This window comes from Pelophylax lessonae (genome assembly GCF_965119305.1).
Source record: "Pelophylax lessonae genome assembly, chromosome: 3".
NCBI lineage: Eukaryota > Metazoa > Chordata > Amphibia > Anura > Ranidae > Pelophylax > Pelophylax lessonae.
The window spans coordinates 20,168,126-20,183,577 of record NC_138770.1 but is presented as its reverse complement, the minus strand read 5'-3'; the positions used below and the strand labels follow the sequence as shown (position 1 = coordinate 20,183,577).

The window sequence follows — 15,452 nt, the reverse complement described above, 5'->3', positions numbered from 1 at the left end:
GCGTAATGGATTAGGAAACAGAAAATGTCAGTAAAAAACCCAGTGCAGGTAATTTTGGGGCCACAGACACAATCTATCCCCCAATTCATAGATTCCTAGAGAAGAGTTTGTTGTGGAAGTGAAGTTGGGTACAAGTCAATGAATCCCCCAACACTCCCAGCTGAGAACAATGAAGGAGATTACTATTCCAATCCTCCAACCAGTTTTCTGGCTGGGAAGGTCTGGGAGTCAATATTTCCCCAGCTGACCAGGAACAATGAAGGAGTTTACTATTCAAATCCTCAACGACTCGTTTTCCCACTCGTTATTTCCCCCAGCTGGCAGAGACAAGACTTCTTATAGAGTGTCAGCTTCTTCCTCCAAATCTCAATATATGCTCCAGCAAACCATGTGTAGTGGACTACAAAACACCTCCTTCCCCAAACACCAATCCGTGCTCTCTTGGTGCTCACACCCAGATTGTGCACTCACTAGACCTCCATCACCCTCCTAACAAGAGGCTCCACAAAAGCTTTGGAGGAACCCTGGTTGAGAAAGGCTGGACTAAGTAGTAATATATTTCTCTCCCCCTTGGTGGGAGTGGAGATGACCCATCTATAAGGATATACAGTACATACACACACAGCACAAGGCGTGTTCACACTACCAGATGTTTCTCAGAGCTGCAGTTCCTCTGATCTCCACAAGGTGGTGATCTCATTTCTACCCAGACAGGAAGTCTCTATGGAATACAGACAGGAAGTGATGTCAAGTACAAACAGGAAGTGATGTCAAGTACAGACAGGAAGTGATGTCAGGTAGACAGGAAGTGATGTCAGCTACACACATGACATTACATTTGGAAGAACGGGGAGAGAGAAGACACTGCAGGATCTTGCGGCAGAGGAGGTAATACGTAGATTAACCCTTTCAGGGGGATCAGTTGATGAATAATATATCCTGCTATATAAAGCTGGCCATACATGGTTCAGTTTTATCCTTCAGCCAGTGGACTGAGAGGAAAAAAACTGAGGCGATTCCCCCATCCACACATTGGAGGGAGATGGGGGAATCCTCCCTGCTGCACTATTGTATTCTGACAATGGGGGGCGCTCCTCCGCTCTCAGAATACACAGATCAGTGATGAAGCTATTGGCTGCAGCCGCTGATGAAGTGACTTTTATCTGGCAGTGACCACACATGGGTGGAAATGTGAGCGATCCCTGCTGAACCAGCTGAATTTCCATGTATCTATGGTCACCTCCCCTCCCCCTCCTCTCCTTCATTATGTAAGTCATGCTGAGATAATCTCCTATTGGCTGAGCAATATTCTCATTTGTCTCTGAGCACCTTCTTGCTATTCCTCGTCCTGCCTGTTGTTTCCTTGGATTGATTTTCTGTGTAGTGACCCCAGCTTCATCTCTTGGATGCGCTCGTCTGTTGCTTGTCCTGACCTTTATCCTGATTCCTGGATCTCCTCCTCATCTCTCCACCATATCCTCTTACACAGCTTTTCTCCACACCTGCAGTGACCCTGGGGGGGGGGGGGGGGGGGTGGATACTTGGTACCAGCATGCAGCAAATCCATCCCCACCATTAGGAGCTCTGAAGAAAATTGTCTGCTATTTACACTCCGTTCCTCCGTACGTCACCTGCTCACATGAGAGATTACTTTCACACATTCCTGACAGATTTCTGTATGGTAAAGGTCAAAGTTCACTCTTCAGTTTAGGAGAAGTGGGAGGCACCCGGGAACAATGATTTGGTTTGCACGGGAGCCTCATGTAGAGGGCCCCTCAAATCTCCCCATCCAAATGTCCTTCCATCCAGATGTCCTATGACATCACACTGACCGCACAGATCCTCCTCCCCTAATGTCCCTCCATCTTACTTTTTTTTCTGATATTCTTAGGATGTTGGAGCCTTGGCATCCTCACTAGCAAAGTGGGACTGTTGGCCCTTTGTTGTATGTAATGATGTCAGAATGCCTGCAACAAGCTTTTACTCTGCGTAGTGTGGGGGTCCTGTGTGGATAAATTATACCTCAGTCTGAGGTGGGGCTTTAATAAAGGGGAAACCTGAATGGTGAGTAGGCTTGTGACGGTATCAGATTTTCATGCTGCGATTAATTGATTAGGGTTTTGCCACGGTATACGGTATTATCACGGTATTCTATTATTAAATTTAAATTATTAAATTTCCACCTCACTTCAATTTCATTGCTGAATTTAGGGGCTTTGGTTCACTTATGCACATTATTATATAGTCAGTCAGTACAGACTCTGTGAACCAGGCCTAAAATAGGTCATCAAGCAGTGTCTGGCCTAACTGGTGATAACTGGTCCTGGCGCTCGGCTCCGATCCGATGGCCTGGTCATTAACCACTTTACCACCGGAGGATTTTGCTGTCTTCCGTCCAGGCCACTTTTTGCGATTCGGCGCTGTGCGACTTCAACTGACAATTGCGCGGTCGTGCGACGCCGTACCCAAACGAAATTTACGTCCTTTTTTTCTGATAAACAGAGCTTTCTTTTGGTGGTATTTGATCACCTGTGCGATTTTTACTTTTTGCGCTATAAACAAAAAAAGAGCGTTTATTTTGAAAAAATAACAATATTTTTAACATTTTTTTATATGAAATTCCCCCCAAAAAAGATGTAAAAACCAATTTTTTAAAAATTTTTGGCCAATTTGTTTTCTGCTACCTATGTTTGGTAAAAAAAATCACAATAAGCGTATTTTGATTGGTTTGCGCAAAAGTTATTGCGTTTACTAACAAAGGGAAAGATTTCTGTCATTTTTGGTGTTTTTTTTTTTAACGCGTAATGGCGGCGATCTGCGATTTTTTTTGTAGGACTGCGACATTGCGGCGGACAGATCGGACCCTTGACTGACATTTTTGACACTTTTGGGGTTACCAGTGACATTACTACAGTAATCAGTGCTATATATATGCACTGTTACTGTAAAAATGACACTGGCAGGGAAGGGGTTAATTTTATTGGAGAGGGAGGGGTTAATGTATGCCTGGTGCTTACTGACGTGTAGGGGGGGAGGGGCCTGAGTGAGTCATGGACAGATCGGATGTCCAGCTATGCTGAACAGTCCGATCTGTCACTCCCTGTCACTATGGAGATCCGCCCGCTGTGTTTACACACAGCGGGCGGATCTCCACACTAGATCCCCGGCGATCGGGGCAGAGCAGCGGCGATCGCCGCTGCTCCTCCCCTGGCCCGACTCCCGCTGTGAATGAAAACAGCGGGAGCGAGCCTCCGGCGGCGCGCAAGCGCCGCCCAGAAGGGGGAGTGTCCAGTCACGTTAATACTACGTGGCTGGACGATAACGAACCACTTTGCCGCAGTACTATTACCGTACTCGGTCGGCAAGTGGTTAAGAGGGCAAATCCTTGTGGTCAAGAAGTGGTTAAACCTGAAGGAGGTGTTGTTTATAAATTACTTTACTATCGCTTTAGGCCTGGTTCACATGTATGCGGGTTGGTGGTTCACATGTATGCGGGTTGGCGGTTCACATGTATGCGGGTTGGCGGCCCACATTTGCACAGGCATAGCAGCCCATTGATGTGAATGGGCTTGAGCTGCTATGCCTGCGTTTTCAGCTGAAAAAAGGTGCATGCAGAATTTAAAAAAATGCAGTGGCCATGAAATCTATCCTTCTTTTGCACCATGCGACTTACCTGCCGTTGCTGCACATGCAAACTGTTTTTAAATGCCGTGCCCACGTATACAAAAAATGCAGAAAGCTTGCCAGAGCAGGAACTGCAGGTTAGTCGCATGGTGCAAAAGCAGGATGGATTTCAAGGCCACTGAATTTTAAAAAAATGCTGCATGCACCTTTTTTCTGCGGAAAATGAGGGCATAGCAGCCCGTTCAAATCAATGGGCTGCTATGCCTGTGCAAATGTGGGCCGCCAACCCGCATACATGTGAACCGCCAACCCGCATACATGTGAACCACCAACCCGCATACATGTGAACCAGGCCTAAAGCAATAGTAAAGTCATTAATAGATAAAAACACCGGTCCTCCTGCAGGTTTAACCACTTCTGGATCGCAAGGATTTGCCCCTTTAAAGACCAGGCCATCGGATCAGAGCGCCAGGACCAGTTATCACCAGGTAGGCCAGACACTGCTTGATGGCTATATAATAATGTAATGTGGGCTGCTATGCGTGTGTGTGTGTGTGTGTGTGTATATATATATATATATATATTAGAGCTGCACGATTCTGGCCAAAATGAGAATCACGATTTTTTAGCTTGGAATAAAGATCACGATTCTCTGTGTAACAAAAAAAAAAATTGGGATAACTTTACTGTTACGTTTTTTTTATTTTTATTCATTAAAGTCTATTAATTGCGTTTGAAAGACTGCTGCGCAAATACAGTGTGACATAAAATATTACAACAATCGCCATTTTTTTTCTGTAGGGTCTCTGCTAAAAATATATATATAAAATGTTTGGGGGTTCGAAGTACTTTTCTAGCAAAAAAAAAAAACTGATTTTAACTTGCAAGCAACAAGTGTCAGAGAAAGGTCCAGTCTTTAAGAGGTTAAACTTCCTTTCTCCCTGGCAGAGGGAAGGAAAAGATACAATGTAAACATTTTTGTTTATAGTTACTGGGAGAGCTGTGTGAGTGAGTCATCCAGCTCACTGAAATGTATCAATTCACAAGTCAGACTGAGGAGCAGATAAACTCGGTATTTTAAAAATGCCACAATAACAATACCGTGGCTATGCAATACCGCGATATATCGAATTACCGAAAACCGGCATATGTCTAATGGTGAGGTGAGGAGGATACTGGGAATATTATTAGATTTTTCTATTTGTGTTCAGATCTAGAGTTTTCCTCCTGTGAAGTCTGGAGATCATATGACCATCACATTGCCTCCACCTCCCTCCCTGATAGAATAGAGAAATACAAAGAAGATTCTAGAAGTCACCAGAGATATCATGGAGGAGAGGTGAGCGGTGCTGGGAATTCTGGGACATTATCCAGTAACAGACAAGGGTTGTGTCTGGATGGTGACTGTATCATTGTGTGTGTCAGGTTCCTATAAGGTGTCAGGATGTCACTGTCTATTTCTCCATGGAGGAGTGGGAGTATTTAGAAGGACACAAGGATCTTTACAAGGACGTCATGATGGAGAATCAGCCGCCCCTCACATCACCGGGTAAGAGGAGACTTTATTGTAAAGGAGAGAGCAGTACGGAGGATCCACCTACATCCCCCATCATCTGATAAACCCATAGAAACAATGTATTCAGTCAGTGTGTGTGTTTCCTACAGATGGATCCAGTAATGAGAACCCACCAGAGAGATGTCCCCGTCCTCTGTATTCCCGGGATTCCACACAGGAAGGTCACACCATCCCTCACCATCATCAGGTAGATGAGGAACAATCACTGATAGTATCATTAGGATCTGTACATTATCTGCATTGTTACCATTGATGTCATTTTTATTCTATATTCAGAGTGGAAACCTGAGAGATTCTAAAGTTGAGGTTAAAGAAGAGATAAAAGAGGAGGATGATGAGGATAAGGTGATGGAGGAGTCAGAGTTTCTAAAAGAACACAAAGATCTGTACCAGGACACCATGGTGGAGTCACCCAGCTACAGAAACCCACCAGAGAGATGTCCCCGTCCTCTGTATTCCCGGGATTCCACACAGGAAGGTCACACCATCCCTCACCATCATCAGGTAGATGACTGACAATTATTGGTAGTTATAATTTGTACACAGCATGTTTGTTACAATTAATGCTTTATTATATCTTTCAGAGTGGAAACCTCTGGGATTATAATATTGTTGTTAAAGAAGAGTATAAAGAGGAGGATGAGGAGTATGGAGTGATGGAGGAGTTTTCAGAAGGACACAAGGATATGAAGGAGCCACCTAATGCCAGGAACCCACCAGAGAGATGTCCCCGTCCTCTGTATTCCCGGGATTCCACACAGGAAGATCACACCATCCCTCAATGTTACAAGGTTGGTGGGATGGAGCATTTAGAATATAAATTGTTAAGATGATGTGTGGATTATAATGTGATATTATAATGATATTTTATTTATTTTTCTTGGTTTAGGGTGAAGATCAGATAGATATAAAGGTTGAGATTAAAGCAGAAGAAGAAGAGAGGTATGTGAGGGATGATCAGCAGTCTATGGAGGAGGATGGAATAACGGGGACATTTATAGAGGAGGACACTCCTACAGAGATCAGCACAGGTGGGTCATTAACACTAAATACATTCCTCCACCCATACTGATCACCGATTGGACCAGAGTAGGGCAAGAACTGGGTGTATTCCTGTATTTCTCTCAGATAATATTCCTTCTCCGTGCTGCAGACTCAATTTATGTCTCTAGACTGGATTTATGGAGATTCTGGGGTTCAGCTGGAAGCATAATGTTGATTTTTGTTGATTTTCACCATAGGTGATACTAGACCTAGGCAACTGGGGTATGAGTCTTGGGTCTCCTTCCCCATGCCCAGGTCTAGTAAGATCCCTGACAGAACAATTTGCCCAGGTTACTTGCTCTGTTGTATAATGGCTGTGCCGGGTGGAAGGGTATGTCTATTTAGTCTAACACCCAAGTCACTGAGTGCAGTCTCAGGAGATGGGAGGCAGCGGAGTGGGACCTCTGCAACTTGTCTCATGTAAACATGGTTCCACTGAATACCAATATTATGAGTCCTAAACCTTACACTATATACTCTATATTGTACATTACATACTCCTGACCCCTGCACTATAAACTCTATATTGTCAATACACACTCCTGACCCTGCACTATATACTCTATGTTGTACATTACATACTCCTGACCTCTGCACTATATACTATATGTTGTACATTACATACTGCTGACCCCTGCATGATATAATCTATGCTGTATATTACATACTCCTGACCCCTGCACTATAAACTCTGTTGTACATTACATACTCTTGACCTCTGCACGATATACTCTATGTTGTACATTACATACTCCTGACCCCTGCACTATATACTCTATGTTGTACATTACATACTCCTGACCACTGCACTAAATACACTATGTTGTACAATACATACTCCTGACCCCTTCACTATATACTCTATTTTGTACATTACATCTTTCTGATACTATATAGTCCTATCTGTTGTATCTTATACTGTATGTTGTACATTACACACTCCTGACTTCTGCTCTCTCCCCTCTACCCACTGCTATATATACACATAATATGGATTCTCTTTTGCTACACCCATTTTCTACCAGCTGGATATTTTATATCTGATGATTTGATTGGAGGACAGACTTCTAAATGGTTATAATAATGTGATAACATCCTCAGACTTTTGAACCTTAAACAGAAAGTGATAATGAGGGAGGAGTCAGTAACCCAATGATGGTGGTCTTCAGAGTCACAGATCAGGGGCAAAGTATTCATCTTGGTTGTTCTCTAGAGTTGGGCCGAACACCCCACTGTTCGGTTCGCACTAGAACTCCCGAAAAGAGAAAAAGTTCTGATTCGAACAGCGATACTTATTAAAGTCTAAGGACCTTGAAAAATCAAAAGTGCCCATTTTGAAGGCTTATATGCAGGTTATTGGCCATAATAAGGGTATGGGGGCCTGGGTACTGCCCTGGGGGACATGTACCAATGCAAAAATATGTTTCTCTTACGTCCTCCGACAGTCGCCGCCCCTCACAAAGTCTTCACCAATGGGTATTGACTTCCGCTCCGTAGGAGTAGCTAGGCATAAGACTTGTTAGAAACAAAAGCTTTTAGCATAGACACACCCATAGGGGCTGTCCCACTGGTCAACACCCCCCCTGCAGTAAACCATCCCAACTTAGTTTGTCTCTGCCTAGCGTTAGGAGTAGATAGGCTTCCCTGTGCTGGGGCTACAGTCTCAGCCTTCTAATCTTTTTTTTCTTTGCTTTACTATCTGTTTATTTTGTCAGCTTTAGTTTTAGTCGGATCTTCGGATGAAGATGGATTTTGCAGAGCTGGGAATCGGACTGGCCGCCCTGGCTCTCCAGGGCAGAGGATCAGAGGGATCCCCAGCCCGCCATCGAGCGTTATGCTATGGTTCGCCCTGGCAATATGAACGACCCATCCCTGTTCGCTGCAGGGATGCAGCCTGTGAGGTGGCTACCTCACTGGACGCATATGCGGTTGCATGCCGCAGTGTCCTGCGTTTTGGCTGATGGCATTCCCTGTCATCTGAGGGCAGCGGCTTTCCATCTATTAGAGGCACCCCACGCCATCCGCTACAGGTAAGTACTTTTCTGCGTGGGGCCTCTGTCTGGGGTGGCAGTCCTGTGTTGCTGTGTGTCCCCTCATGTCTGTGCGTTTTGTGGGGCTCCCTGATGCGATCCCTGCGGGGTTCTCTTTTTTTTTTAGTGCACTGCTGGCGCTGTGTGTTTTGGGGGCCCCTCTCCTGTGTCACTTTCAGTGTTGGGAAGTGCAGACTGTGTGTGCGGCGGCCGCTGCGGCTAAAAACCGCGCGGTCCGCCATTTTGGATGTGGGCAGCATGTCTGGCTTCACTATGGGCTTTGCAACAGCGTGCTGTGTAGTGTTTTTGGCGCCATCTTGTGTGTGGCAGAACGATCGTTCCAAACACATGTCGGCGGCCATCTTGCCGTAGCCTTCCATTGCTTTCAATGGGCAGCCATTTTCCCATAGTTCAACCTCTGATGACCTCACTTCCTTTTCCTCTGGAGCAGCGATCGGTGTGGTAACACTCTGTGGGGCTCTGCAGACTGTCCTTTCCATATTTCCTCTGTTTTATCCTTTCTGGCTCAGTTTTGTACCTTTTTGCGGGGTCTGTGTACACAGTGTATTTAGTGGTGGGCTGCGCAATCCGCAGCGCTTTTAAAGGGCCAGTACTTTTGTCATTCTTTTGTGCAATGGATTCTCAGGACAGCAAATTCCCCCCAGCCTTGGTGGGGGACCCCAGTTCGGCTGAACCCCCCGTTATACCTAATTTGGCCGCTGTGGTGGCGTCTTTAGTGTCAAAAATGAAGGTGCTGATGGCTGAACGAGCTTCTAGAAAAAGCCCTAGATTATCTTTCTCCTCTGATTCAGATGGTGCTTTAGCTGGCGTGCCCTTTTCAGGGTCTCGCTCGTCCCTGGACCCGCTGGGGTCTGAGGGGGAGGTGGAGGGGGTAGATGATTCTCCCCGGCGGTCGCCTGAAGAACACGCAGCTATGGATGCGTTGATTTCTTCTGTAAAAGAAACACTACATTTGGAGGATGAGCCCACTCCTCCGGGCATTGTGTCCTCTTTTGGTACACATAGGACCCGCAAGTCGGCGCAGGTTTTTCCCTGCCCCGCTGAGTTTCATCACACTGTGAATGAACAATGGCGCAGTTTGAATCGCCCTTTTACGGTGCCTAATAGGTTTAAACTGCTCTACCCCTTTGCGCCTTCTACGGATTCACGCTGGTGTGTTGCTCCCCAGTTGGATCACACGGTGGCCGTGTTGAACAAGGCTACTTTGGTTCCCGCTGAGGATACCCCGGTGTTCCGGGATCATACGGACAGGAGGTTGGAGTCTCTTGCCCCCCATGCCTACATGGTGGCGGGTTCCATGCTCAAACCTATTTTCGCTTCTGTCATGGTGGCTCAGGCGGTGGTGGATTGGACTAAGGTGCTTAGTCGCACTCTCGCGTCTGATTTTGCCCCACCTGCTATGCTGGAAATGGTGGACCAAATTCATCACGGGGTCATGTATTTGTGCGATGCGGCCCTGAATGAGGCTCCTTTGGCTGCACGTCTGTCGAGTGTCGCGGTACTTAACCGTCGACTGATCTGGCTGAAGAGCTGGTCGGCTGACCAGACGCCATGGAAAACAGTGGCTGATTTTCCCTATGCAGGATCTCGCCTTTTTGGCGAGGCTTTAGATACTTTGGTGAAAGGGGTCACTGGGGGCAAAAGCACCCTGCTTCCCCAGAATCCAAAGAACAAGCCTTTTCGCGGCAGGCCCAATCAGGGGCCCTTTCGTGCCCTTAAGCCGCAAAACAAGGGCAAACCTTTCAAGGGCCAAGGTAGCCAGAAAAAGCCCTGGGCGGGTAAGCAAAAGTCTGGCCATGCCGGTGCGGCGGCTCAGTCCGCCTCTGCCTGAAGGGACGCCCTCATCAGTTTCAGGGGTGGGGGGACGTTTGTGCGGCTTCCTCCAGCCTTGGCTGCGCCGAATTCCGGACAGGTGGGTTCAGGAAATCATTTAATCTTGTATCCTATCATACAAGATCGAATTCCTTTCACGGCCGGCGAACAGATTCTTTCCCTCAAATCTTCATTTGACCCCAGGGCGCCTACAGGACCTGCATCAAGCGGTGCAGGACCTCCTTGCCCAGGGGGTGACTGTCCGGGTGCCTCATCGGGACAGGTTTTGGGGGTTTTACTCGAATCTGTTCATTGTGCCCAGAAAGGAGGGCAAGGTGCATCCTATCCTGGACTTGAAAGCTCTGAACCGCTTTGTGCGCGTTCGAAAGTTCCATATGGAATCCCTCTGCTCGGTGGTGGCCTCCCTGAGTGCAGGGGAATTCCTGGCCTCTATAGACCTGAAGGATGCGTACCTGCACATACCCATTTTCGAGGGTCATCAGAGGTACCTCCGGTTCGCCATAGCGGAGGACCACTATCAGTTCGTAGCGTTACCTTTCTGTCTCGCTTCGGCTCCAATGGTCTTTACCAAAGTGCTTACGCCTGTTCTGGGTCTGCTGAGGGCACAGGGCATTGCGGTCTTGGGTTATCTGGACGATCTCCTGTTAAGATAGAGTACCAGCCAGGGCCTGCTACGCGATCTGTCCACTACGGTTCAGACGCTTCAGGAGTTCGGATGGACCATCAACCTGCAGAAGTCGACCTCGTCTCTTTCGGTTCGTCTTCCATATCTGGGAATGGTTCTGGACTCTGCTCAAGCAAAAGTGTTTCTGCCGGAGGACAAGCTCCGGATCCTTCAGGATGAGATCAGGTCCCTCAGGGACAATGAATCCTCGTCGCTCAGGACCTGCATGCGGTGCCTGGGGTTGATGGTGTCGGCCTTCGAGGCGATACCCTTTGCTCAGTTTCACATGCGGTCTCTTCAAGCGGAGATCTTAGCCAGGTGGGACAGACTACCTCAGTCCTTGGATCTAAGTGTCTCGTTGAGTCGTCGGACCAGAATGGATCTTCTGTGGTGGCTTCAGTCCCCGGCGGTATCGGAAGGGAAATCCTACTGTCCGTTACTGTGGACAGTGATTACCACGGATGCCAGCCTGTCGGGCTGGGGTGGAGTACTGGGCAACCTGTCTGCCCAGGGCACTTGGTCGGAGGAGGAATCCTCCCTTCCAATCATCATATTGGAATTGAGAGTGATCAAACTCTGTCTCTTCCAGTGGTTGAATCGGCTTCAGGGCCGTCCCGTTCGGGTACAGAAGGACAATGCAACCACGGTGGCTCACATAACCACCAAGGAGGCACCAGGAGTTCCCGGGCGGCCCGGGAGGTGACCGACATTCTGTCTTGGGCCGAGTCTCATGTCCCGGCGATTTCGGCAGTTCACATTCCGGGTGTGGAAAATTGGCAGGCAGAATTATCTGAGCCGCCAGACCCTGGATCAGGGGGAATGGTCCCTACACCCGGAGGTCTTCCAAATGCTGTGCGCTAAGTGGGGATACCCGGACGTGGATCTGTTCGCATCTTGGCTAAATCACAAGGTGGAAAGGTTCGTAGCAGGGACACGCGATCCTCTGGCGGATGCCTCGGATGCGCTGGTGGCTCCTTGGCATCAGTATCGTCTGATGTATGCCTTTCTTCCGATTCAGTTTTTGTCCAGGTTCCTTCGCCGGCTGTCCTCGGAACCGAACTTGGTGATTCTAGTGGCACTGGATTGGCCACGCCGGTCCTGATACGCGGACATCGTTTACCTAGCAGTCGAGCCTCCTTGGCGACTGTCGATGCGAGAAGATCTACTGTCTCAGGGACCGATCTTCCATCCTGCTTTACAGTCGCTGGCTTTAACGGCCTGGCTGTTGAAAGCCAGGTCCTGAGAGACAGGGGTCTCTCCCCTGAGGTCATTCCTACCTTGATCAAGGCTAGAAAAGCCTCGTCTGGTAAGATTTACTACCGTACCTGAAAAGCTTATTTTGCCTGGTGTGAGTCCAGGGGCTTTTTTCCTCGCTCATACTCAGTGTCGAGAGTGTTGGCTTTCCTCCAGTCTGGTGTGGACCAGCGCCTGGTGCTGGCCACAATAAAGGGCCAGGTATCTGCACGGGCTGTTCTTTTTCAACGCCCTGTGGCGTCTCATTCCTTAATTCACACCTTCATTCAAGGTGTGCGATATTTGGCCCCTCCCCGGAGGGAGCCTTTACCTCCATGGGACTTGAACTTGGTTCTGTCCGTGTTACAGCGTTCTCCCTTTGAAAACATTCAGGAGATATCGTTGCCTCTGCTGTCTAAAAAGGTTGCCTTTTTAGTGACGATCACTTCTGCTCGCAGGGTGTCGGAGTTGGCGGCCTTGTCTTGCCGCTCTCCTTACCTGGTGGTTCATAAAGATAAGGTGGTCTTGCGACCTAACTCGTCATTTCTCCCTAAGGTGGTGTCTAATTTTCACCTTAATGAGGACATTGTTTTGCCTTCGCTCTGTGCGAAGCCTAAGCATCCTAAGGAGGTTGCTTTGCATTCCTTGGATGTTGTTCGGGCGATCAGGGTTTACCTGTCGTTCACTGAACCTTTTCGGAAATCGGGTTCCCTCTTTGTCCTTCCTGAGGGGCCTCGGAAGGGCATGGCTGCGTCCGCGGCGACCATTGCCAAATGGATCAGACAGATGATTGTCCAGGCCTCTGCTTTGAAGGAACGGGTTCCACCCTTCCCTGTTAAGACGCACTCTATCAGATCGATGAGTACGTCCTGGGCCTTCCGGCATCAGGCTTCGGTGGCCCAGGTGTGCAAGGCTGCGACTTGGTCGTCGGTGCACACCTTTTCCAAATTCTATAAAATTGATGTTCTGGCATCAGCGGAAGCCTCCTTTGGACGCAAAGTTCTCTGTGCGGCAGTGCCATAGGGGACCCTTGTTTTTCTATGGGTCAGTTGGGGTCAGTTATCCCCTGGGTTATTTGCTTTCCTGGGCTGTTGCTCCTGTTGAGCCTTTTCTGTTGCCCAGTAGGTTCTCTTACTGTATGTGTAAGGTTCCTTTCTCTGATATGGGTACTGCGTTGCCTTTTCTACGGTTGCGTCTCCCACCCCTCATGTCTACACTGCTTTGGGACATCTCATTGGTGAAGACTTTGTGAGGGGCGGTGACTGTCGGAGGACGTAAGAGAAAACTGAATTTTTGTAAAATCTTACCATAAAATTCCTTTCTCTGAGTCCTCCGACAGTCGCCGCCCCCGCCCCTCTTTTGGGGTTTTTTCTTGTACACTTACTGCTATGCTACCAAACTGAGTTGGGATGGCTTACTGAAGGGGGGGGGTATTGACCAGTGGGACAGCCCCCATGGGTGTGTCTATGCTAAAAGCTTTTGTTTCTAACAAGTCTTATGCATAGCTACTCCTGCGGAGCGGAAGTCAATACCCATTGGTGAAGACTTTGTGAGGGGCGGCGACTGTCGGAGGACTCAGAGAAAGGAATTTTATGGTGAGATTTTACAAAAATTCATTTTTTTAAAAAAAAAAGTTTGTTTTTACAGGCGCAGTGATTTTATTGATGCTTAAAAAAATGCTAATAAAAATGATAACATTTTTTTAAATATAGTGCCTGGGGGGTCCCCTTAGCCTGCCTGTAAAGTGGCACATCTGTACCATGTATAGAACCTGCTGCAGCAATAATGACATAAGGATAAAAACGAGTCAATTCACATTTAAAGTAATGCTAAAATCTCGTTTTTTTCATCTTTGTTAAAAATAACAAACGTTATACTGACATCCTCTGTGTAGTTGGTTTTGCACAGAACAGACCAGATTCTCCTCTTCTCAGGTCCCTGTTTGGCACTACTGGCCCCTCCCTCCTGAGAAGTGCCCCCACAGCAAGCAGCTTGTTATGGGGACACCTGAGCTGAGCCGCAGCTCCCTGTGTTCATTCAGACACGGAGCCACAGCCCGGCACCATCCCCCCCTCCTTATTGGCCCACTAAATTTGATTAACAGCAGCGGAAGCCTGTGGGCCACGCTGCTGTCTCAGCCAATTAGGATGGGGGGAGTCTCAGACAGCCGAGACACTCCTGCAACCTAGCTGGATTGAGATGGGCCTCAGGTAAGCATTATGGAGGCTGAGGGAGGCTGCTGCACACACAAGGCTTTTTATCTTAACGCATAGAATGCACCTTCTGCCTTTACAACCACTTTAAATTGCTGACAATACAATACCATTGCCGTCAATAGAACAACATTAAAAGGAAACGGAGTGGGGGTCCCCCCCCAAAATCCATACTATACCATTATCCCAGCATGCAGCTCGGCAAGTCAATAAAGGGGGAACGAGTGAGCTCCACCCCTCCTAAACCATACTAGACCACATGACCCTCAACATAGGGGGTGGGTTTTTTGGGGCAAGGGGGGGGACTCTGCACCCCCACCCTAAGCACCCACCCCCCATGTTGCTGAGGACAAGAGCCTCCTCCCCACAACCCTGGCAGGTGGCTTATCGGAATCTGGAAGCCCCCTTTAACAAAGCCCCCAGATCCTGGTCCCCCCATGTGAATGAGTAGGCAGTTTTTGACAATTGCTTTAATAAAAATAAAAAAACAGTGCTCCCCCCCCCCCCCCCCCCAGATGTAAACCCATTGTCAATCACAACACCGACTCCACCGCTGGACTCGAAAAAGAAAAAAAAAAAAAAAAAAAACGATCCGCTGTCAACTAAGACAAACCGCCAAATGCCTGGCTTGCCGTTTGACAGTTCTTATATAGATAAGGGGTGGAGCTACCTGGTGCGGTTACCAGTTGGCATCGCCCCCTTGTAACATCAATGACCAAGCATGCACCAGTCGGTGACATCACAAGGGGGACTGTGCGACCAGGTGACATTGCCAGGTGGTTCAGCCCTTTTACCTATATAAGAACTGTCAAACAGCAAGCCAGGCATTTGGTGGTTTGCCTTATTTAACAGCAGATCATTTTTATTTTATTTTTAAAGTTCGGCGGCGGCATCATGATTAACGATGGATTTACATCAGGGGGACAATGGTTTTTTTTTTTTTTTTTTATTTTAACAAAGGAATTATCAAAAACTGTCTCCTGATTTTATTCATTTTTACACTTATTTGACGAATGGGTATTCACATGGGCAGGGCGGGATCTGGGGGTCCCCTTGTTAAAGGGGGCTTCCAGATTCTGATAAGCCCCCTGCCTGCAGCCTCCCACAACCACTGGACAGGGTTGTGAGCTAGAGGCACTTGTCCCCATTGACAAGGTGCTTTGGGGTGCAGGGGGGGGCAGAGCCCCCTCTTCCCCAAAGCACCCACCTGCCAT

At 47.9% G+C, this 15,452-nt stretch overlaps 1 protein-coding gene and 1 long non-coding RNA gene across 2 annotated transcripts in view; both read left to right on the top strand.

Annotated features, from left to right (window-relative positions):
* The window catches only part of LOC309550242 (uncharacterized protein), a gene marked incomplete at both ends in the record, with an annotated part of 302,087 nt that overhangs the window by 264,652 nt on the left and 21,983 nt on the right, over positions 1-15,452 (top strand). The window lies entirely within an intron of this gene.
* Positions 853-5,109, top strand: LOC309550798. The gene is made up of 3 exons (XR_014225035.1): positions 853-888; positions 4,836-4,963; positions 5,050-5,109. It is a non-coding gene; the product is annotated as an uncharacterized lncRNA (long non-coding RNA).